Below are 18,187 nucleotides of genomic sequence, written 5' to 3' on the forward strand. Positions count from 1 at the left end.
ATCCCGACACAGCTGGCTTATCCTTTCACCATTATGACCATGTATGTTTGCAAGATTGTAATCCCTTCCGGTAGGTGTTTCTTATTTTGTGTTCTGTATCTTCTGAAGCTGTGTTTCTGTATGTTGATTTGTGTAATACTCCTTACACACGCCCGCGTGTGTCAGTGATCTCACTGTGGTGTGTCAGTCAGTGCGTGAGTCTTCACGCCTCCTCAAATTGACAAATGTGCCTTGGCCGGTGCGTATGAGTGTATGTGTGTGTGTTTTATGAAAGTGTTTCATGATATATTAATCACACAAGCTACATACGATAAATGAAAGATTCTGCTTTCATATTGTTGCGGTCTGTTATGACATCTGCACGTGCAAGGCACGTGTTGTGCACTTCCCAGGTGCGTTACTATCATTAGTTCACCGGGTGCAGCTGCCTAGGGCTGTAAGGGGCCAGTTGCACCCTAAATTATGACTCTCTGCTCCTGTCCATTCTTTATAACCTGAGTGCTGTACTGCCACAGAAGGGCCGCTGTACCCCACGAGGGCCCTCTTCACAGCTGCAGCTGCACTGTCCCAACCCTCCACTGTGCCCTGCCCACACCAAAGCTGAGTGCTGTACCCCACAAAGGCCCTCTTCACAGCTGCAGCTCTACTTTCCCACAGCCTGGATCCTACCCCTGGCACTCAGGAGCTGCAACAACCTCCTGGGTTTCAGAAAAGCTCTGAAAACCTGGTTGTTCGAGCAAGCCTATGCATAGTTCGATCCGAGGCGACACTACCCATGATAAGCACCATGAAACCCGGGTGACCGTGTGCTCTAGAAATTTTTAATAACATAACTGTTGCAGCAGAGGACCATTACCCGTGTAACGTATGGAGGGAAAACTATATCAGATCCTAATCCCCTACAAATTACGTTTACATGGGGTTGAATTCTGGCTGCCATCCCCACATGGCGGATGCAACAGCAATTACTAAAAGATGGGGAATTTAGGGACACATTAGCACCCACAATAGACAATTACTTTGCCAAGAATATTGATACAATATTGTCACCACACACTGAATGGGAGGACTTCAATGTGGTAATACAGGGAATTTCCATAGGCATGTTTGTGGGAACCATAGAATAGTCCTCAGTGAGTTTCTCCACATTGGAGAAAGCATAGGTCTCCTGTAAAAAGCAGCAACTGATTATAAGTTACATGCCCCTAAGCAACTGGAGGCCAGGATTGAGTATGCTGAGCTGCTGGAAGGCCTAAATCTAATCAACATTAGGACTTACATTTAAAAAGCCCACACCGAGGACGATAAATCAGGTGCATTACTACCCGACTGATCTGACCAACACCTCTTCCTACTCCCATCCTTATGATCACAACATCACAGCCACTACCCAACTGGAAATTAACACACCATTCCAAGACTTTTACATAGCTCCCAAACCAGCAACGGAAGAGCATCCAATCTTTCCCGGAACAACTGACACTCTCCAAGGTGATGGCGATAGAATGAGATCTCTTGGTCGAGATTATCCTCGGGAGAGATTAAGAATGCTATTAAGGCAATGTCCTAGAACCAAACTCCTCATGCTTATGATCTGAAAGTGGAGTTCTACAACATATTTGCCACATGCTTTGTCCCACAACTGGAAGGCCTCTGCAAGCACTCACAACAGCACGAGCTCTGGTCACCTCCCAACAGACGTGGACTCTTATATGCCGCTTTCTTTAGGTAACACTGAATTCAAAATCTTCAGTGCAATTTTGTTTCCAACCATAACACCTCCCTCAACATACGCTGATTATGTACTATATCCTGTATCATATCATGGATGCTGTAAAAGGTGCATTCCATGGGCAGGTTGTCTCTCCTTGGAAAGGCCTTTGATGCTCTTAGCTGGGATATCATGATCACGGCCCTGAAGCACTTTAACCTACATCCCACTTACATCCAGTGAGTGTGACTTCAATATGTGGCTCCCACAGCAAGGGCATGAATGAATCGAATCAGTAACTTTGGTATCCCTCCTACATGGTCGGAATCAGTTATTGTTCCAATTTTTAAAAAGGGAATAGGGGAGAACCTGTTTATTATCGACCAATCTCTCTTATCGACTCCACTGTAAAAGTCCTCGGCCAAGTGATTCTGAGCAGAATAACAGTTAAACTGGAAGACACAAATACCCTCTCACCCGTGCAATTCGGGTTTAGGAAAGGGAGGGGCACTGTAGATCAAAGCCTCAATCTCCAATTATTAATTGGGAAATATACCATTGCTAAAAAGGGCACTCTATACCTAGCTTTTATGGACCTGTCCTCGGCTTTTGACCGGGTGAACAGGTCCAAATTGTGGGACTTGCTCTTGAAGCTTGGTATAGATGAAAACATAGTGCACTTCTTGGCAGATCTGCATAGGGACCTTACGGCCACAGTTAGATATGATTACAAAGGTAACTATACAGGAAAGATAAGGATTGTGAATAGGTTCAGGCAGGGCTGCATCTTAGCCCCCTTGCTTTCTACCCATTACATTAATGACTTGGGTGCAGTGTTGAGGGGGCATGGAAGGATATACCAATGGCGGGTAAATCTATGATACCGGCTCTGCTTTATGCAGATGATGCCGCTCTTTTAGCCCGCACAACAGTAGGCCTCCAATGTCTTTTAAATTAATTTTATAATTTTATGAATGCACTAGATCTTGGTGTCAATTATTCTAAATCCCATGTAATGGCGGTGGGCATCAAGGGTAAAAAACTGAAAACTTTGTTTTGTGAGGGCAATATGTTAACCCGAGTCACGAGATTTTCATATTTAGGGGTCATCTTTGATGACAGCTCCACATGGTTGCTCCAAATGGCCACTAAACGTATTGTTTTTGTGAGATCTATTTTGGCCGTTCTTGATTTCACGCAAATTAGGGGTGAAACCATTGGAAGCGGTCCTGAAAGTTTATAATTCAAAATGTGTCTCGTTAGCCATGTATGGAGCGGACCTATGGGGTTTTAAAAATGTAAAATCTTTACAGGTTGCAGAGGACAAGTTTTTGAAAAACATCCTATCAGTGCCACAATCAACCCCTGGTTATTTTGATCATCAGGAACTTGGGGCTCGAAGGTAACGCTTGAGGAAGGAGAAGCTGACCGGGGCGGAGTCAAGATGGCGGCTGAAGCCGCCGAGTGAAGGCTGCTGCATGGAGCTGCTCCGCCGCGATTCTGATACGACTTGCTAAGAAACACCTAAACTGGCTGATTTTGATAGCCGTTGAAGGAGAAGAGAAAAGAACAGAGAGGGCGCACCGGGAAATACGGTAGCAATCTCGGAACTCGGGACTCGGAACTCACCGCTTCATTCACTGCTCCGTTACTGCTCCGCTACTGTCCCACTACACGACAAAAATCAATGTTCCGGATTTTGCTTCGCCAAAGCAGGGGTTCGCTCCGCTCCTGGACACTCGCAAGGGTCTGCTTCACTCGCACGCCGGCGAGGCTGATTAATGGGGCGTGTCCTGGATCCTGCCTGCTTCCCCTGCAGCTGAGCGTACACCCGACGCTGCGCTCGGTGCTACTGGCGCCAAATTGTTTGGAGCCTGAGGAGCCGATGTCATCAAGGCAGACGCGGTCTGGAAGAAGCCGGAAGATCTGCAAAACGGTGAAACAAGGGAATACAGGTACGATGGCGGCAGCTGCGGCGTCAGGCGATCTATATGAATCACAAATAGAGCACTCAGCGAAGCTCAAACTAGCCACAAGCGATAATAGCGCTGGGAGAAATAAAAGTGTCAAACAAAAAAACGTTGACAAGATTGAAGCAAATACGGGATCTGATATGAAGCCCACGCAGAACAGGAATGGAGGAACGCGCAAAGAATCCGAGCCCGAGATATTAGCAGAGTTAGAGGCAAAAGAGCAGACAGATAAAAATAAAGAAACAGCTACCAATGTGAATGAAGCTCTGTCAATTACTACTATATTTTCTGCTGAGAAAGTGGAAAACATGAGCGGAAGCAAGGGCTCGGATAAACTCTCTAGAGCCAATAAAGCAACTCTCTCTTTAGAAAATCAGTTGAGCACTGGGGGTACCACAATAAATGAAATCCAAACTGATATGGAGATAACAAGTGTAGAAGGGACCTTTGCGATTAATGCAAGCCAAAAAAAAATACAAGACATAATACAAAAAAAAAAGGGGAGGACACTGTGGAACCAAACACAAACTCCAACCCACATTCAAATAAAACTAAAATAAAGGGGAAAAAGACAGAAGATGACTCAAATCAAGATACTATCGAGTTAACAGATGAAGATTCCAATTTAGAGTATGAGGAATTAACAGACGAGGACGAAATAGATGGAAATCCTAAAACTATTTCTAGTAAATCAACCGGCTCAAGGAAAACTAAAATGAAGGTTAAAACCAAGCAAAAAAATATGATTCTTAAATCAATAATTAGAGAACCAGCTGGAAATAAGAAAAGTCGCTTAATTGACGACAGTCCATTAAGAAGATGGATAGAGGCAAAGGGTGGCGTTAAGAATATGGCTCTAAGACTTTCTGGTACAAGTCCTGAAGATGTGCATAACTCTCAGGGGAGCAACAAAGTAAGCCTAACGGATTCCATAACGGACTCCATAAGGAAATCATCACTTGCAAACCAAGAATTAACAACTCCCACAGGTGAAACTAGAGCTGACTTAAATAATGAGAACAGAGAAGGGGTTTCCCCGACAACTACCCCTACTACTATTGATAACTCTGAGATCAATGAATCTGTGGACATTAACTCTCAAGTCACAGCTTCTAACTCCAACGGGATAAGTGAGGACCCGGACTGCATAATATCAAGCTTAAAATCAACTAAAGCCTTGTCAGCGGATAACTCAGGAGATCAACCTGAACTATTAAATATAGCGACTGAGGAAACAAACATGAATACTTGTCCATTGGAAGATAGCAATGTGCTGGTAAAGAAAACAAATATGGACTTCCTCAACTCAAACCCATCGCTGGGTCATACACGTACACAAGCACAGGATACAATAGCAGTACAAGATCCCTCAAAAACATCATCAAAAACCATATCAATGGAATCAATTATGCAAACTCTTCTGGCACATAGAATGGAGAGTCAACAGCAATATTTGCAGTTAAGAGAAGACAACACTCAGCTACAAGTTTGCATGAGAGATATCTGTCAAGGTCTTGGTGGGGTTACAAAAGAAATAGAGGACATAAAACAACGAATAGTAGAAGTGGAAGAAGGTGCCAGCAAGACTGATTCAACAATAAAACAAAACTCATCAAGGGTTTCTAAACTAGAAGCTAAAGTTGAGGATTTGGAAAACCGGGTTTGGAGACAAAATCTAAGACTATTTGGAATTCCAGAAGGAATGGAGGGGACCGACCAGAGATCGTTTCTAGTGAAACTCTTTCAAAGAGCCTTTAGTGATCTATCTGACTGGGACTGGGATTCCCGATTACAGAGAGTACATAGAACCTGCACGTCTCAAGGTTATACGCAATGGTCAAGTGTTTTTTTTTTACTGATCTCGAAGCGGCAGAACAAGCTCTGGAAAAAATTTCTTCGGAAAAAGATAAAAAAAAAGAGGATAACTGAACTAAAAAATTAGAACTCAATAATGGCACTATTTCTCTTTTCTGACCATTTTTGCTGATATAAAACCTAAATAACCTTTGGCCTATTTTTTTCTTACCTTTCTCATTTCATTCCCTTACCTTTATTCTCTTTCTTTTGAGTGCGGGCTTACATATACTCTTCTTTTTCTAGGTGTGGTCAAATATAGACATACATATGATGTGGCAGGGGCAGTCTTTCATGTAAGCTCCTTCACTACGCTGCCTATACAGCGGCAGCAGAAGATAGAGGGGTGCTCCCCCTTAAGGGACGTGAGGGTGCGAGGGTGGGGGGGGGGGTCTTTGCAAGGGTGGGGGTGGTAAAAGGTGGGGGGGAAAATGTGGAAAAAGTTTATTGAAAGATTAGATTATGTTTAAAGAACACTAGCAAATATGTGGTTTAAAAAAGAAGGTAATAACAGAGGGGAAGCAATTATACGGGAGAAACTTTGCGTTATTATAAATGCTTAAATTAAGACTATTAAGTTGGAATGTAGATGGTCTAAATAGTAAAAGTAAAAGGAACTTCGTACAAGAAGAGATTAAAATGTACAATCCAAACTTTGTGCTACTTTCAGAAACTCACATTAAATATCAGGATAGAAAACTGCTTTCTCAGATGGGTTATCAATTGGTTGTATGCTCTACGCTGAATGCGACTATTAGAGGGGTAGCCATTTTAAAACAAAGAGGAACTCGATTTGATACAATTAAAACTGCTTCAGATGCTCGGGGCAGGTGGGCAATTGCACAGATGCAAGGTGACAACAAAAAAGTTGTATTATGTGTGGTATATGGACCTAATATTTTTATTATCCCAAAACATTTGAAGAATTAAGTATAGAGCTACTTGAATGGGAGGGAGAAAGCATAATTGCTGGGGATTTTAATTGTGTTATTAATTATAAAATAGACTCTACCGGGCAAAGCAACTCTAATAGAATGCATAAAGTTAGATCAGCAATCATAGAACTAGCAAGACTGAACAATCTGAAAGATTTATGGCGCTCTAAACACCCTCTGATAACAGGTCACACCCACTATTCTGCACCGCATAGATCCTGCTCTAGAATAGACATGATATGGGCATCGGACCAAATAGTAGATAATTGTGAAATTGAAATATGCCCAAAAATTACTTCAGACCATAACCCTCTGCTACTTGAATTTGTAATAAAAGATCAAAAAAAAGAAACACGAAATTTTACATTCCCAAGGTACCTATTGGCTGATACTAGGTTCATAACACTATTAAACAAACATATACAAGAGTTCATACTACTAAATATCAATTCGGCTAATATTAACACTGTATGGGATACCTGCAAATGTAGCATTAGGGGGTTTGCTCAACAATATATACTGATGTCAAACGCTGAGAGTCGCCGAGCTAATAAGAGAATTACCTCTACTATATTACATACTGAACAACAACTTGCTGAAGCAACGCGACACTCAAAAAATGATATCTTTGAGATCAGACTAAAGCTAGCCGAATTACAGGCAGGATTAAAAAAAACTTTGAGAAAGATATAGTGCAAAAATACATAAATATAAATTTGCTCAATATGAAGGTGGTGATCGTATAGGCTAACCCCCACATGCATCAATCTAGGATTTTGCATTTCTTAAATAGCGAAAATTAAGGAATCGCTATTTAGGAAATGCAAAATGCTATGCATCAAGAAATCCTAAAAGTTTTTAGGATTTCTTAATTTTCGGAAATTGCGATTCCTTAATTGCGAAGTGCAATTAAGGAATGGCATTACATTGAATCCTATGGGCCTAGAGGCCCATAGGAATCAATGTAGTCAATTGGAAGGCAGTAGCAAATTGCGAGTGGCACTTAGAAAATTTCATGGGTGCAGGGGGGGGTCCAAAGGACCCCCCCCTGCACCCCTGAAATGCAATTGAAAGTGCATGTTTCACACACACATGTCCTAAGGACATGTGTGTCTGTAACTGGACAGTTTAAAAAATGCATTTTCAAGCATTTTTAAACAATTTCGCAAATTACCACGAGGTTGAACCTCGTGGTAATTTGCACTTCCAATTTGAATAATCGCAATTTTTTTTTTAATGATGCGTTGCTTTTAAGGAATTGCAAATTTGCAATTCCTTAAAAGCAATCGCATTTTTGGAATTCGGTAAAAATACCGAATTACTCAAAAATGCTTGATGCATCCCAAACACATATTTAGTAAGTGCAAAACGCCGAATTTACCGATTCGCACCGTTTGCACTTCCTAAATAGGTTGATGCATGTGCCCCAAAGTACTTGCTTATAAAACTGCGGATAAAAAAAGCCAAAACTAAAATCAAGGCAATAATAGGAGCAGATCAAGGCACTTATGAACAAGCAGATCAAATATTAAACCAATTTGTTAAGTATTACCAAAATCTTTATACCCCCGATAATATACCCTCTAAAAGTACAATAATACAGTACCTTAATAAACATTAACAATACAAAGGGTGTTAAATATAGAAACTCTCCAGCAATTAAACTCAAAAATAACATCATTTGAAATAAAACGTGCGATCGACGATTTACCGTTAGGGAAGGCAGTCGGAGAGGATTGTCTGCCTTTGGAAATATAAAAATCTTGTGCCCAAGAACTACTACCACTGTTAGAAAATGTGATAAACTCAATTCTTTTATCTAAACAAGCACCAGCATCTTGTAAAATTGCTAAAATAATCTTCTTCCTCAAAAAAGGTAAACCCAAAAAAGAGTGCGGTTCATACCGCCCAATTTCTTTGCTTAATTCAGATGCTAAAATTTTCTCTAAAATTCTCGCCAACCGCCTAGCCCCTATTATGCCTGATATGGTTAACTCACAACAGCACAGCTTTGTAATGGGTAGAGACACCACCGCCCATGTAACTATGGCAATTACAGCCTTTGATGTGGCTGAAACTACTCACACCCCACTCGGTATGATCATGTTAGATGCGGAAAAGGCATTTGACCGAGTGGGATGGGAATACTTGTGGGAAGTATTAAAGAAAATGGGAATATCTGGATCTTATTTGGATTGGGCAAGCTCACTATACGATGAACCACTGGCTAAGATAAGCTATGGGGGTAAATATTCTGTTAACTTTAAGATAGGAAGAGGAACTAGGCAAGTTTGCCCCCTTTCCAAATTACTTTTTGCTCTCTTGAACCTTTTTTAAATGCACTAAACGATCAGGCTAATATTATTCCAGTCAACCACTGGGAAAAATCCCTCAAATTAACTGCTTTTGCCGATGATATTGCAATATATACAACAGACATAAAGCAATGCCCGGGATTATTAATGAAGCGGAAAAATTTGGAAAAGTATCTGGGTACAAACTCAACGTGAGTAAAACACAAATTATTGTTAACTACACCCCTGATGAACCTATATATGATATCTGCCAAAATGCTATATATTTAGGAATTAAATTAACTGCTAATGTGGGGAAAAATACTAAACATGAACTACGAAGCTTTTCTAAAAGAAACTACTTTAAGTCTTAAAAAATGGCACAAGATACCGCTTAGTTTAATAGGACGACTTAATTTGATTAAAATGAAGGTTTTACCCAAACTACTTTATTTATTCAGGGCTATACCACTTCAACCTAATAAACCCTTCTTTAAAAAACTAGATGGAATATGCAGCAGCTTTTTATGGGGGTACAAAAAAGCATGAAGGGCTATTAAATTTCTGAAAGTGCCAACATCTAAAGGGGGACTTGCTTTTCCGGATTTTAATCTCTATTTTCTAGCCACCTTTTTTCGTCGAATAAGGAGTTTAATAAAGAACGAAATTCCACTTTTTTTTCACCAATACATGTTAGGCTCTGATAGTAAACAATTCTTACTTCGCGCACACAACCCGAATTACTTTAAACGGGTCAAATTCAAGACAGCTAAGCACATCAAAAAAATCTGGGATCAAATTTTGTCCATATGCAAAAGCTCATTTTTTAATGCCGAACTTAGACTCTGGAACAATCCAGGTCTTCCTGGTATCTTCTCTGATGGGACAGGAAATCGATGGATTAGACATGGAATAAATACACTGGGGGACCTTTATGGAGCAAATGGTATGTTAGATTTTGAAAGCCTGAAAACAACAAACGGCATAACTAATGATATGTACTTTAAATACAGGCAAATAAGAGATTTCCTTTATAGTAAAATGAAAATAACGGAAGTTACTCAATCGGACTTATTGGAGTGTATATATTCCGATAAAACAAAATCACTAATAAAATTGGGCTATCAACACTTAGTTAAGGGTAAGTGCGATGATACGATTAAAATTGCATTAAAATGGTCTGGTAGACTCAATTTGGATATAAATCCTACACAGATTGCAACTGCACTATCCCATTTAAACAACATAGCACACTCTTTCAATCTTAGATTGCAACTCTATAGCACAATTACAGAACTTTATTATACACCACAAAGAATTTCTACCTGGACACAGGGGAATTCAGCAACAGATAAAACTAAATGTCCAAAATGTGATTTATGTGCGGCTGGAATCGAACATATGCTATTTTCCTGTCCCGCACTATCTATATATTGGAATGGAATAATGGAAATTCTAAAAAATAAACAGATAACAACCCCGGTACTCTCTGCACACTTAGTTTTATTAGATATTCAAGAAATTAACTGTCCTAATAAAGATCTCATAACCATTCTTTTTGCATGTGCAAGATTAGTTATAGCAAGAACATGGATATCTAAAGATCCTCCTAACGTTGCAGAATGGTGTGCTTTGGTTAGCAAAATAAGAACTATGGAACTTACATTAGCTAAACATAGAGGCCCAAAAGCCTCTAAAAAAAAGAAAAGATTTGGAAACATTTTTTGAACTATAAAAGTGGAAACTTCTATTTACAAGTGACTATCTACTATTTTGGGCATTTCTCTCAGCTAGCTAAAAAGTACTCAGTTTTCTCTTCCTCTCGCTTTTTTATTTTCTCTGCTGATCTTCTTTTAGATTGTAAAACCTAATACAAAGCTATTACTATGTCAGTTTATTGTCACATGATTCAATGTATTTTTTTTTTTTTGTCTTATGTCTCATCTTGCAATAATAAACATATTTTTTTAAAAAAGGAACTTGGGGCTGATTATTTGGAAGATCGCATAGCTGTGGCACCACTTTTAAAGTGGATTACAAAATGGTTAAAGCCAGCCAGAACTAGTTTTAAATCATGAGGTTCTGAGTGATTGTCTGCCCCTGGACCATAGTCAATCCATCCCAAGGCTGAAATATGTAAAAACATTAGCTGATTCATTCGGTCGCCCGGAATTGTTTACCCAGCCCCAAAAATTAGTCAAGGGAGACGTGAAATGGGCCAAAGACACATTCAAGCTTAATAAGGGCTTTGCAAGGGAGGAAATGGAACTGAGTAAGACGAGCATGAGGGCTCATCAGCTCTTAATCGTTTCAACTGACACTGAACTATACCTGAAAATAGTCAACAACACTAACCACCGATTCCTTTTGACTAAGTTCAGGTTGGATAAATTCCATCTCCTTACTGCACGCCCAGGATGGACTAAAATGACAGATTTGGATATCTGTCCCTGTGATGGGTTTTCTATAATGGACACTGTTCATTTTATGTTTTTCTGTAAATATTTTGTGAAGATACGGAAAAAGTTTATTGTACCCCTGATTAAATATAAAGGGTTCAGACATGTTAAACCTGCCCTTATGTACCTCCAGCTGCTGTTGAATACCTGGGAAATTTTTAATGTGGTGAGTTTTTTAACAATAGCTATGAGACTAGGGAATAAAATCAATTGGACTAGTTGTAAATAGTAGATTTTAAGGGTTTTAAAATAAATATTGTGTTTAGTTTGATTTTAAAATGTACTATGACCTTGATTTCTGATGTGTGTAAAGTACTTTTGACTGACTTGACTGAGCCAACATATCAATCAGAGTACTTGTAAAGCACGCTACTTACCCATGAGGGTCTCAAGGCGCTATGGGGAGGGGGGTGCTGCTACTGTTCGAAGAGCCAAGTCTTGTGGAGTCTTCTGACAGCGAGTAGGTCTTGGGTCTGCCGTATGTGGGTAGGGAGGGTGTTCCAGGTCTTGGCGACGAGTTAGGATAAGGATCTGCCACTGGAGGTCGTTCGTTGGATTCGGGGGACAGCGGCGAGGGCGAGGCTGGGAGAGCGGAGCTGGCGGGTGGGGTGTAGAAGCTGAGTTTGCTCTTCAGGTAGGCTGGTCCGGCATTGTGGAGTGCTTTGTGTACATGGGTGAGGAGCTTGAAGGTGATCCTCTTGTCGATGGGGAGCCAGTGTAGGTCTCTCAGGTGGGGGGTGATGTGGCTACGGCGGGGGACATTAACGATCAGTCGGGCGGAGGCATTTTGCATGCGTTGTAGTCGTCGTAGGTGTTTGGCTGGGATTCCTGCGTAGAGTGCATTGCTGTAGACCAGTCTTGTGCTGACGAGGACCTTTGTCACCGTTCTTCTTGTTTCGGTCGGGATCCACTTGTAGATCCTACGTAGCATGCGGAGGGTGTTGTAGCAGGAGGAGAGGACGGCGTTGACCTTCTTAGAAATGGAGAGGGAGGAGTCGAGGAAACCTAGGTTGCGTGCATGGTCAGTGGGTATTGGTGCTGTTCCCAGTGTGGTCGGCCACCAGGAGTCATCCCAGGCTGATGGGATGGGTCAGAGGATGAGGACCTCCGTCTTGTCCGAGTTCAGCTTCAGACGGCTGCTCCTCATCCAGTCGGCGACAGCCTTTATTCCCTCGTGGAGGTTGGTTTTGGCGGTGTGTGGGTCCTTGGTGAGAGAGAGGATGAGCTGGGTGTCGTCGGCGTAGGAGATGATGTTGATGTTGTGATGGCGGGCCACTTGTGGGAGGGGGGCCATGTAGATATTGAACAGTGTCGGGCTGAGAGATGAGCCCTGGGGGACTGAGGTTCCGTGACGATTTGAACCCGTGTTTTCAAGTTTATCGGAAATATATAATATTAGTATCAGCGAACCGCAAATGATCCATTTAGCATATCCTGGTGTTTTCGCTACGATACGAGCAAGAGCACTCCTGTTATGAACACATTTCTGATCTACCCACGGCATCCATCTTAGATCATATCCGCCATTTTGTGTTTCTTGCCCTCACATACGCAATAACCTCTGATCACTTCATTTCGATTAAGGACACGTAGCCTTAGCCGGAGATTCACCTCTTTCATGACACGTGTACCTTAAACCAGATCACGCTGTAGCTGCATGACTTGACAAAGGCTGCCTCCTCTGCCCGAGGCCAGCCCACCTGAACTGGTTCTCGTGTCCATTGTCCCGATCATGATTAGGCGGCCGAAGCCGGTAGTCTTGCCCATTTACAACCCACAAACATCTCTTATCCCGCTTTCCTATCTCCTGCACCTGGCTCTGCTCCTTTCCTTCTGGGCCTTTATTAGGGGGAGGTAACGAACTTTACGATGAGGCGGTCCGGCTCTTGAATGCAATATTGACAAGGGATTGTGATGGACTAGTGGGAACCCCTCTTCGTGATGTTTGGCATCAGATATTATCGACAGTTCCTGTGTAACGCCAAATATTTATTGTTTAAGATACAAAGGTTTAGGAATGTACTGACATGTGAAATATTTGCCTGAAGCACAATTTTTAGTATATAAGGAGCAACCCTCAATGTACAAATCGAACAGGCTCCTGGTTACTGCCCATGCGTAGTTTCTGTGACTTCTGTGTCCCTGCAGTAATAAACCTTTGGTCTTTGACGCCACCATCGAGAAGCCCGTGTTTCTGTTCATTTGCGCACCAAGGCAGGTGGAACTCCGGGGTCTTTGGGTGTTGTTCCCTGACACCTCTGGACGGAACCAAAAAGTCCAGAACTCCAATTGGCGCCCCACTGTGGGCGCCAATTGGAGTTCTGGACTTTTTGGTTCCGTCCAGAGGTGTCAGGGAACAACACCCAAAGACCCCGGAGTTCCACCTGCCTTGGTGCGCAAATGAACAGAAACACGGGCTTCTCGATGGTGGCGTCAAAGACCAAAGGTTTATTACTGCAGGGACACAGAAGTCACAGAAACTACGCATGGGCAGTAACCAGGAGCCTGTTCGATTTGTACATTGAGGGTTGCTCCTTATATACTAAAAATTGTGCTTCAGGCAAATATTTCACATGTCAGTACATTCCTAAACCTTTGTATCTTAAACAATAAATATTTGGCGTTACACAGGAACTGTCGATAATATCTGATGCCAAACATCACGAAGAGGGGTTCCCACTAGTCCATCACAATCCCTTGTCAATATTGCATTCAAGAGCCGGACCGCCTCATCGTAAAGTTCGTTACCTCCCCCTAATAAAGGCCCAGAAGGAAAGGAGCAGAGCCAGGTGCAGGAGATAGGAAAGCGGGATAAGAGATGTTTGTGGGTTGTAAATGGGCAAGACTACCGGCTTCGGCCGCCTAATCATGATCGGGACAATGGACACGAGAACCAGTTCAGGTGGGCTGGCCTCGGGCAGAGGAGGCAGCCTTTGTCAAGTCATGCAGCTACAGCGTGATCTGGTTTAAGGTACACGTGTCATGAAAGAGGTGAATCTCCGGCTAAGGCTACGTGTCCTTAATCGAAATGAAGTGATCAGAGGTTATTGCGTATGTGAGGGCAAGAAACACAAAATGGCGGATATGATCTAAGATGGATGCCGTGGGTAGATCAGAAATGTGTTCATAACAGGAGTGCTCTTGCTCGTATCGTAGCGAAAACACCAGGATATGCTAAATGGATCATTTGCGGTTCGCTGATACTAATATTATATATTTCCGATAAACTTGAAAACACGGGTTCAAATCGTCACGGAACCTCAGGACACCGCAGATGATGTCGTGGCTTCAGATCAGAAGGGTGAGAGGCGGACGCTCTGGGTTCTGCTCGAGAGGAAGAACGTGGTCCAGTCAAGGACCTTCTCTTGGATTCCGGCTTTTAGGAGGCGTGTCTTTAGAGTGCAATGGCAGACCATATCGAAGGCGTCTGACAGTTCCAGGAGGATGAAGGCTGATGTTTCACTGTTGTCAAGTTGGTGCCTGATGTCGTCTGTGGCGACGATAAGGGCTGTCTCGGTGCTGTGGTTTCGTCTGAATCCGTACTGGGACGGGTCCAAGATGTTGTTGTCTTCCAGGTGGCGGGCCAATTGCATGTTGACGATTTTCTCGATGACCTTTGCCGGGAGCAGGGAGATGGGCCGGAAGTTTTTGAGGTACTTGGGGTCCGCCTTGGGCTTCTTGAGGAGGGCGTTGATTTCGGCGTGCTTCCAGCTTTCCGGGAATGTCACCATTTTGAAGAAGATGTTGATGACCTTCCGTAGTTGGGGTGCGATGGCTGCATCTGCTTTGTTGAATACGTGGTGTGGGCACGAGTCTGACAGATACTGAGTGGATGGAGTTCATGACCTTGCGTGTCGCGTCGTCGTTGACGTTGGACCAGGAGGTCAGGCGGCTGGCACTGGTAGTGTTCACAGGGGAGGTGGAATCTGGCGTAGTCAGGGTGGTCGTGGTGTTGAAGCTGTCGTGGATGTCAGCGATCTTGCGGTGGTAGAAGATGGCTAGTGAGTCGCACAGTTCTTGTGAGGGCGGGATGTCGTTGGCATTGGTGCTGGGGTTGGAGAGTTACTTTACGATGCTTTACATACTTCTGACAATTTTTCAATTCATTGCAGCACCAGACAAGGTTGTCTCTCTCAACTGCTCCACTGCGTAGTTGTCAAGTCCTTCCCAATCTATGTGATCATCAGAAATTACAGAGGCTGCCCTTCTACCCCGGCTTGAACCATGTGAGCTAGGCATATTTTCAGGGAGTGGAGATCTCTCAGGTACAAAAAATAATTCTGTGGCGGTGTTATCCGTCTGCTCTCACCATGTGGTAATCAATACTTTACTGTGCATAGATCATAAATGCAAATTAGAAATCCCTTCCGCTGCGTCCATTGTTAGATTTGGGGGTCTCTGGTTGGCACAGTTGTACACTTGTGATAAGCATGGACCCTCTCCTCTATTCAGAGCAAGGGAACTACTCCTCAGACTAACCCTGCTCACCCTTTTAGGTTGCGTGGCGTGAGAAGACAAGGCTAAACTTCGAGGTGCTAGATCAGTTAAGCATTCATGATTAAATTAGGAAAGGAAGAGAGAGAACTCTCTCTAGCAAACAAATGGTTAACAACTGCCCATTAAATCATTCAGTATTGAAGCGACTTTCAATAAACAAATCAATACCATGTATACAAAACTGTTTTTGTTTTAATTTTTATGTATTCTTTTTTATATAAATATTTTGGTTCATTTTTCATTTCATTTGATATGCTTTATATAGTCATTTGACATTTTACAGACATGAATACATATACAAAATAGAACACAAGACTCTGAGACAAATACAAGGCATTTTTCGGTCGATGTTACAATGAGGTAGGCAAAGCGGTGGAATAGAACTACGCGCGTTTCGGCCAGTAGCCTTCGTCAAGTGACTGTCATTCGCAATAAACAAGACATAACATTGTGCAACATAAATCTAAAAATGAATTGTAAATTGTAAATTGATACTTGTATAGCGCACTACTCACCCGCAAGGGTCTCAAGGCGCTTGTACGAATACCGCTGTGGAACCCATCCTGGCTTTCCCTGTGAGGCGTCCACTCCTGGGCTCCCCCAAGGTGGAGGCCAGGCATCCTTAGCATTGTGGGGGCCGTTGTGGTGATTAAGCAAGCTATTGCACAGAGTTGCTGAGTGGGACTCCAAGATTGGAATAGGCACCGAGGCGAGAATTATCAGGTCCGTGGAATTTTGAGCCCAAGACCCGCAGAGGCGTAGAATTGAACCCTGGTCCCGGGCTAGACCTCTGCATCAGGGTCTGCCGCTCTAACCATTGAGCCACACTTCTATATATATATATATATAAGTCGCTTTGAGCTTGATGTAATATATCACAATTTAAAATTAAAATATCATTGGGTCAGTATTTACATTTCCATTAATGGTGTAATCCATTCTATTTGTATGAACACCAGGCAGCACTCTATTACACATTATAATAAATACAATAGCTATTATGATTCAACACTCAATTTGTATATTCTTACATTTCATTTCATCTGTATCATATGGTTGGAGATTTTAAAATCATTTTATACACTGTGAATCTTGCATTGTGCAAATCCTTTTCTGAAAAACGTATCCCTCTATAATCTAGCAAGAGTTATGCACCCATATTGAGTGCTATATACAAACCCTATATGATCCCATATAGGTAAGGCTCTTTATTGACTTACTAAAACCAACAATATCTATCCTTTCAGTGTGTAAAGGTTGTAGGATGAAGGGAAAGGACATAAAAAAGTATTGAGATATATTGAGATTTGTTTATCCCAGCAAAATGGTTAATTGTATTCGTTTTGATTTTTACCATCATTGACACCTAGATTTTAAAGATAATATAGATTCACTAATACTCACTTTCAAAATATGAAAGATGATATTTAAAGTTTCTACCGTCTATCTTTTTTCTCAATTTAAACAATTTCCAACCAAGACACTCGACTTTTGATTAGCAGTAAATAGTTTGCAGAGAGGCTATGTAAGGAATAGGACATCTATTATTTGTAAATTCAAATTTAACCTTCATGAATAAAAAGAGAGTTAGTATCCATTATGTCTTTTAAATATACTCCCACATTTAATGCAGTAAGGGCCTAACGAATTGATTTTCTTCAGGCAGTCAAAAATATTAATTTCATGCGACTGCCTGAAGTAGGGATCAAGATGTCATATCCATTTTCTAATTAGGAGCTACGATAAAGCAGAGTAGAAAAGCCCTTAAAATGCGTAGCTTTCTTAGGCATTTAAAAATTGTTCTAACATGGAAGACATTGATGACTACAAGACCAACGGCTATAATATCATTTTTTTATTCCCACAAAATAACAAACTTTCCTGTTTTAACATAATTGGCTTTAGGTGTCCAGTTGGGAATGTCCATTTTGATAGGCCTTATTGCCAGTTGTTTTCACGAACGGTAGCGAAGAAATTGAAAGCTCAAGCTGTCAAATGGATAACAAGAAGATGAAGAGACGATATTTTCCTTCATCTACCCGCAATTAGTGGGAACCAAATTTGATCGTCGTCTTGATTTACCTTTATCAATATTATGTACTGCTGAGCCCTTGTCATACGGAGAGGGTAGCTTTTTGCTGCACAATCATCCGGTTTTATTCAGGTAGTTTGAATCTTATTTATACAGGTTCTGTCTAAGGGAAGAACAGGTCGTGTGTTTAGGTATCCGATCTATTACATTATTATATATTTATGAAGGGCACAACTTTAACATATGTGTGACAACAGTAAATGTTGTATCCGATTGAACGAGGTATGGAGCCATCCGGTTTATTTTGATAAATGTATTTATACATCTAAAGAAAACAAAGGAAACGCTATGAGCGTAAATGCAGCCGGTACGGTGTTCATCTAATTATTATCTAAGGATTCCTTAAATGCATTCTTCATGTACGTACCTTTA

This window comes from Lissotriton vulgaris, chromosome 4_1, assembly GCF_964263255.1.
Source record: "Lissotriton vulgaris chromosome 4_1, aLisVul1.2, whole genome shotgun sequence".
NCBI lineage: Eukaryota > Metazoa > Chordata > Amphibia > Caudata > Salamandridae > Lissotriton > Lissotriton vulgaris.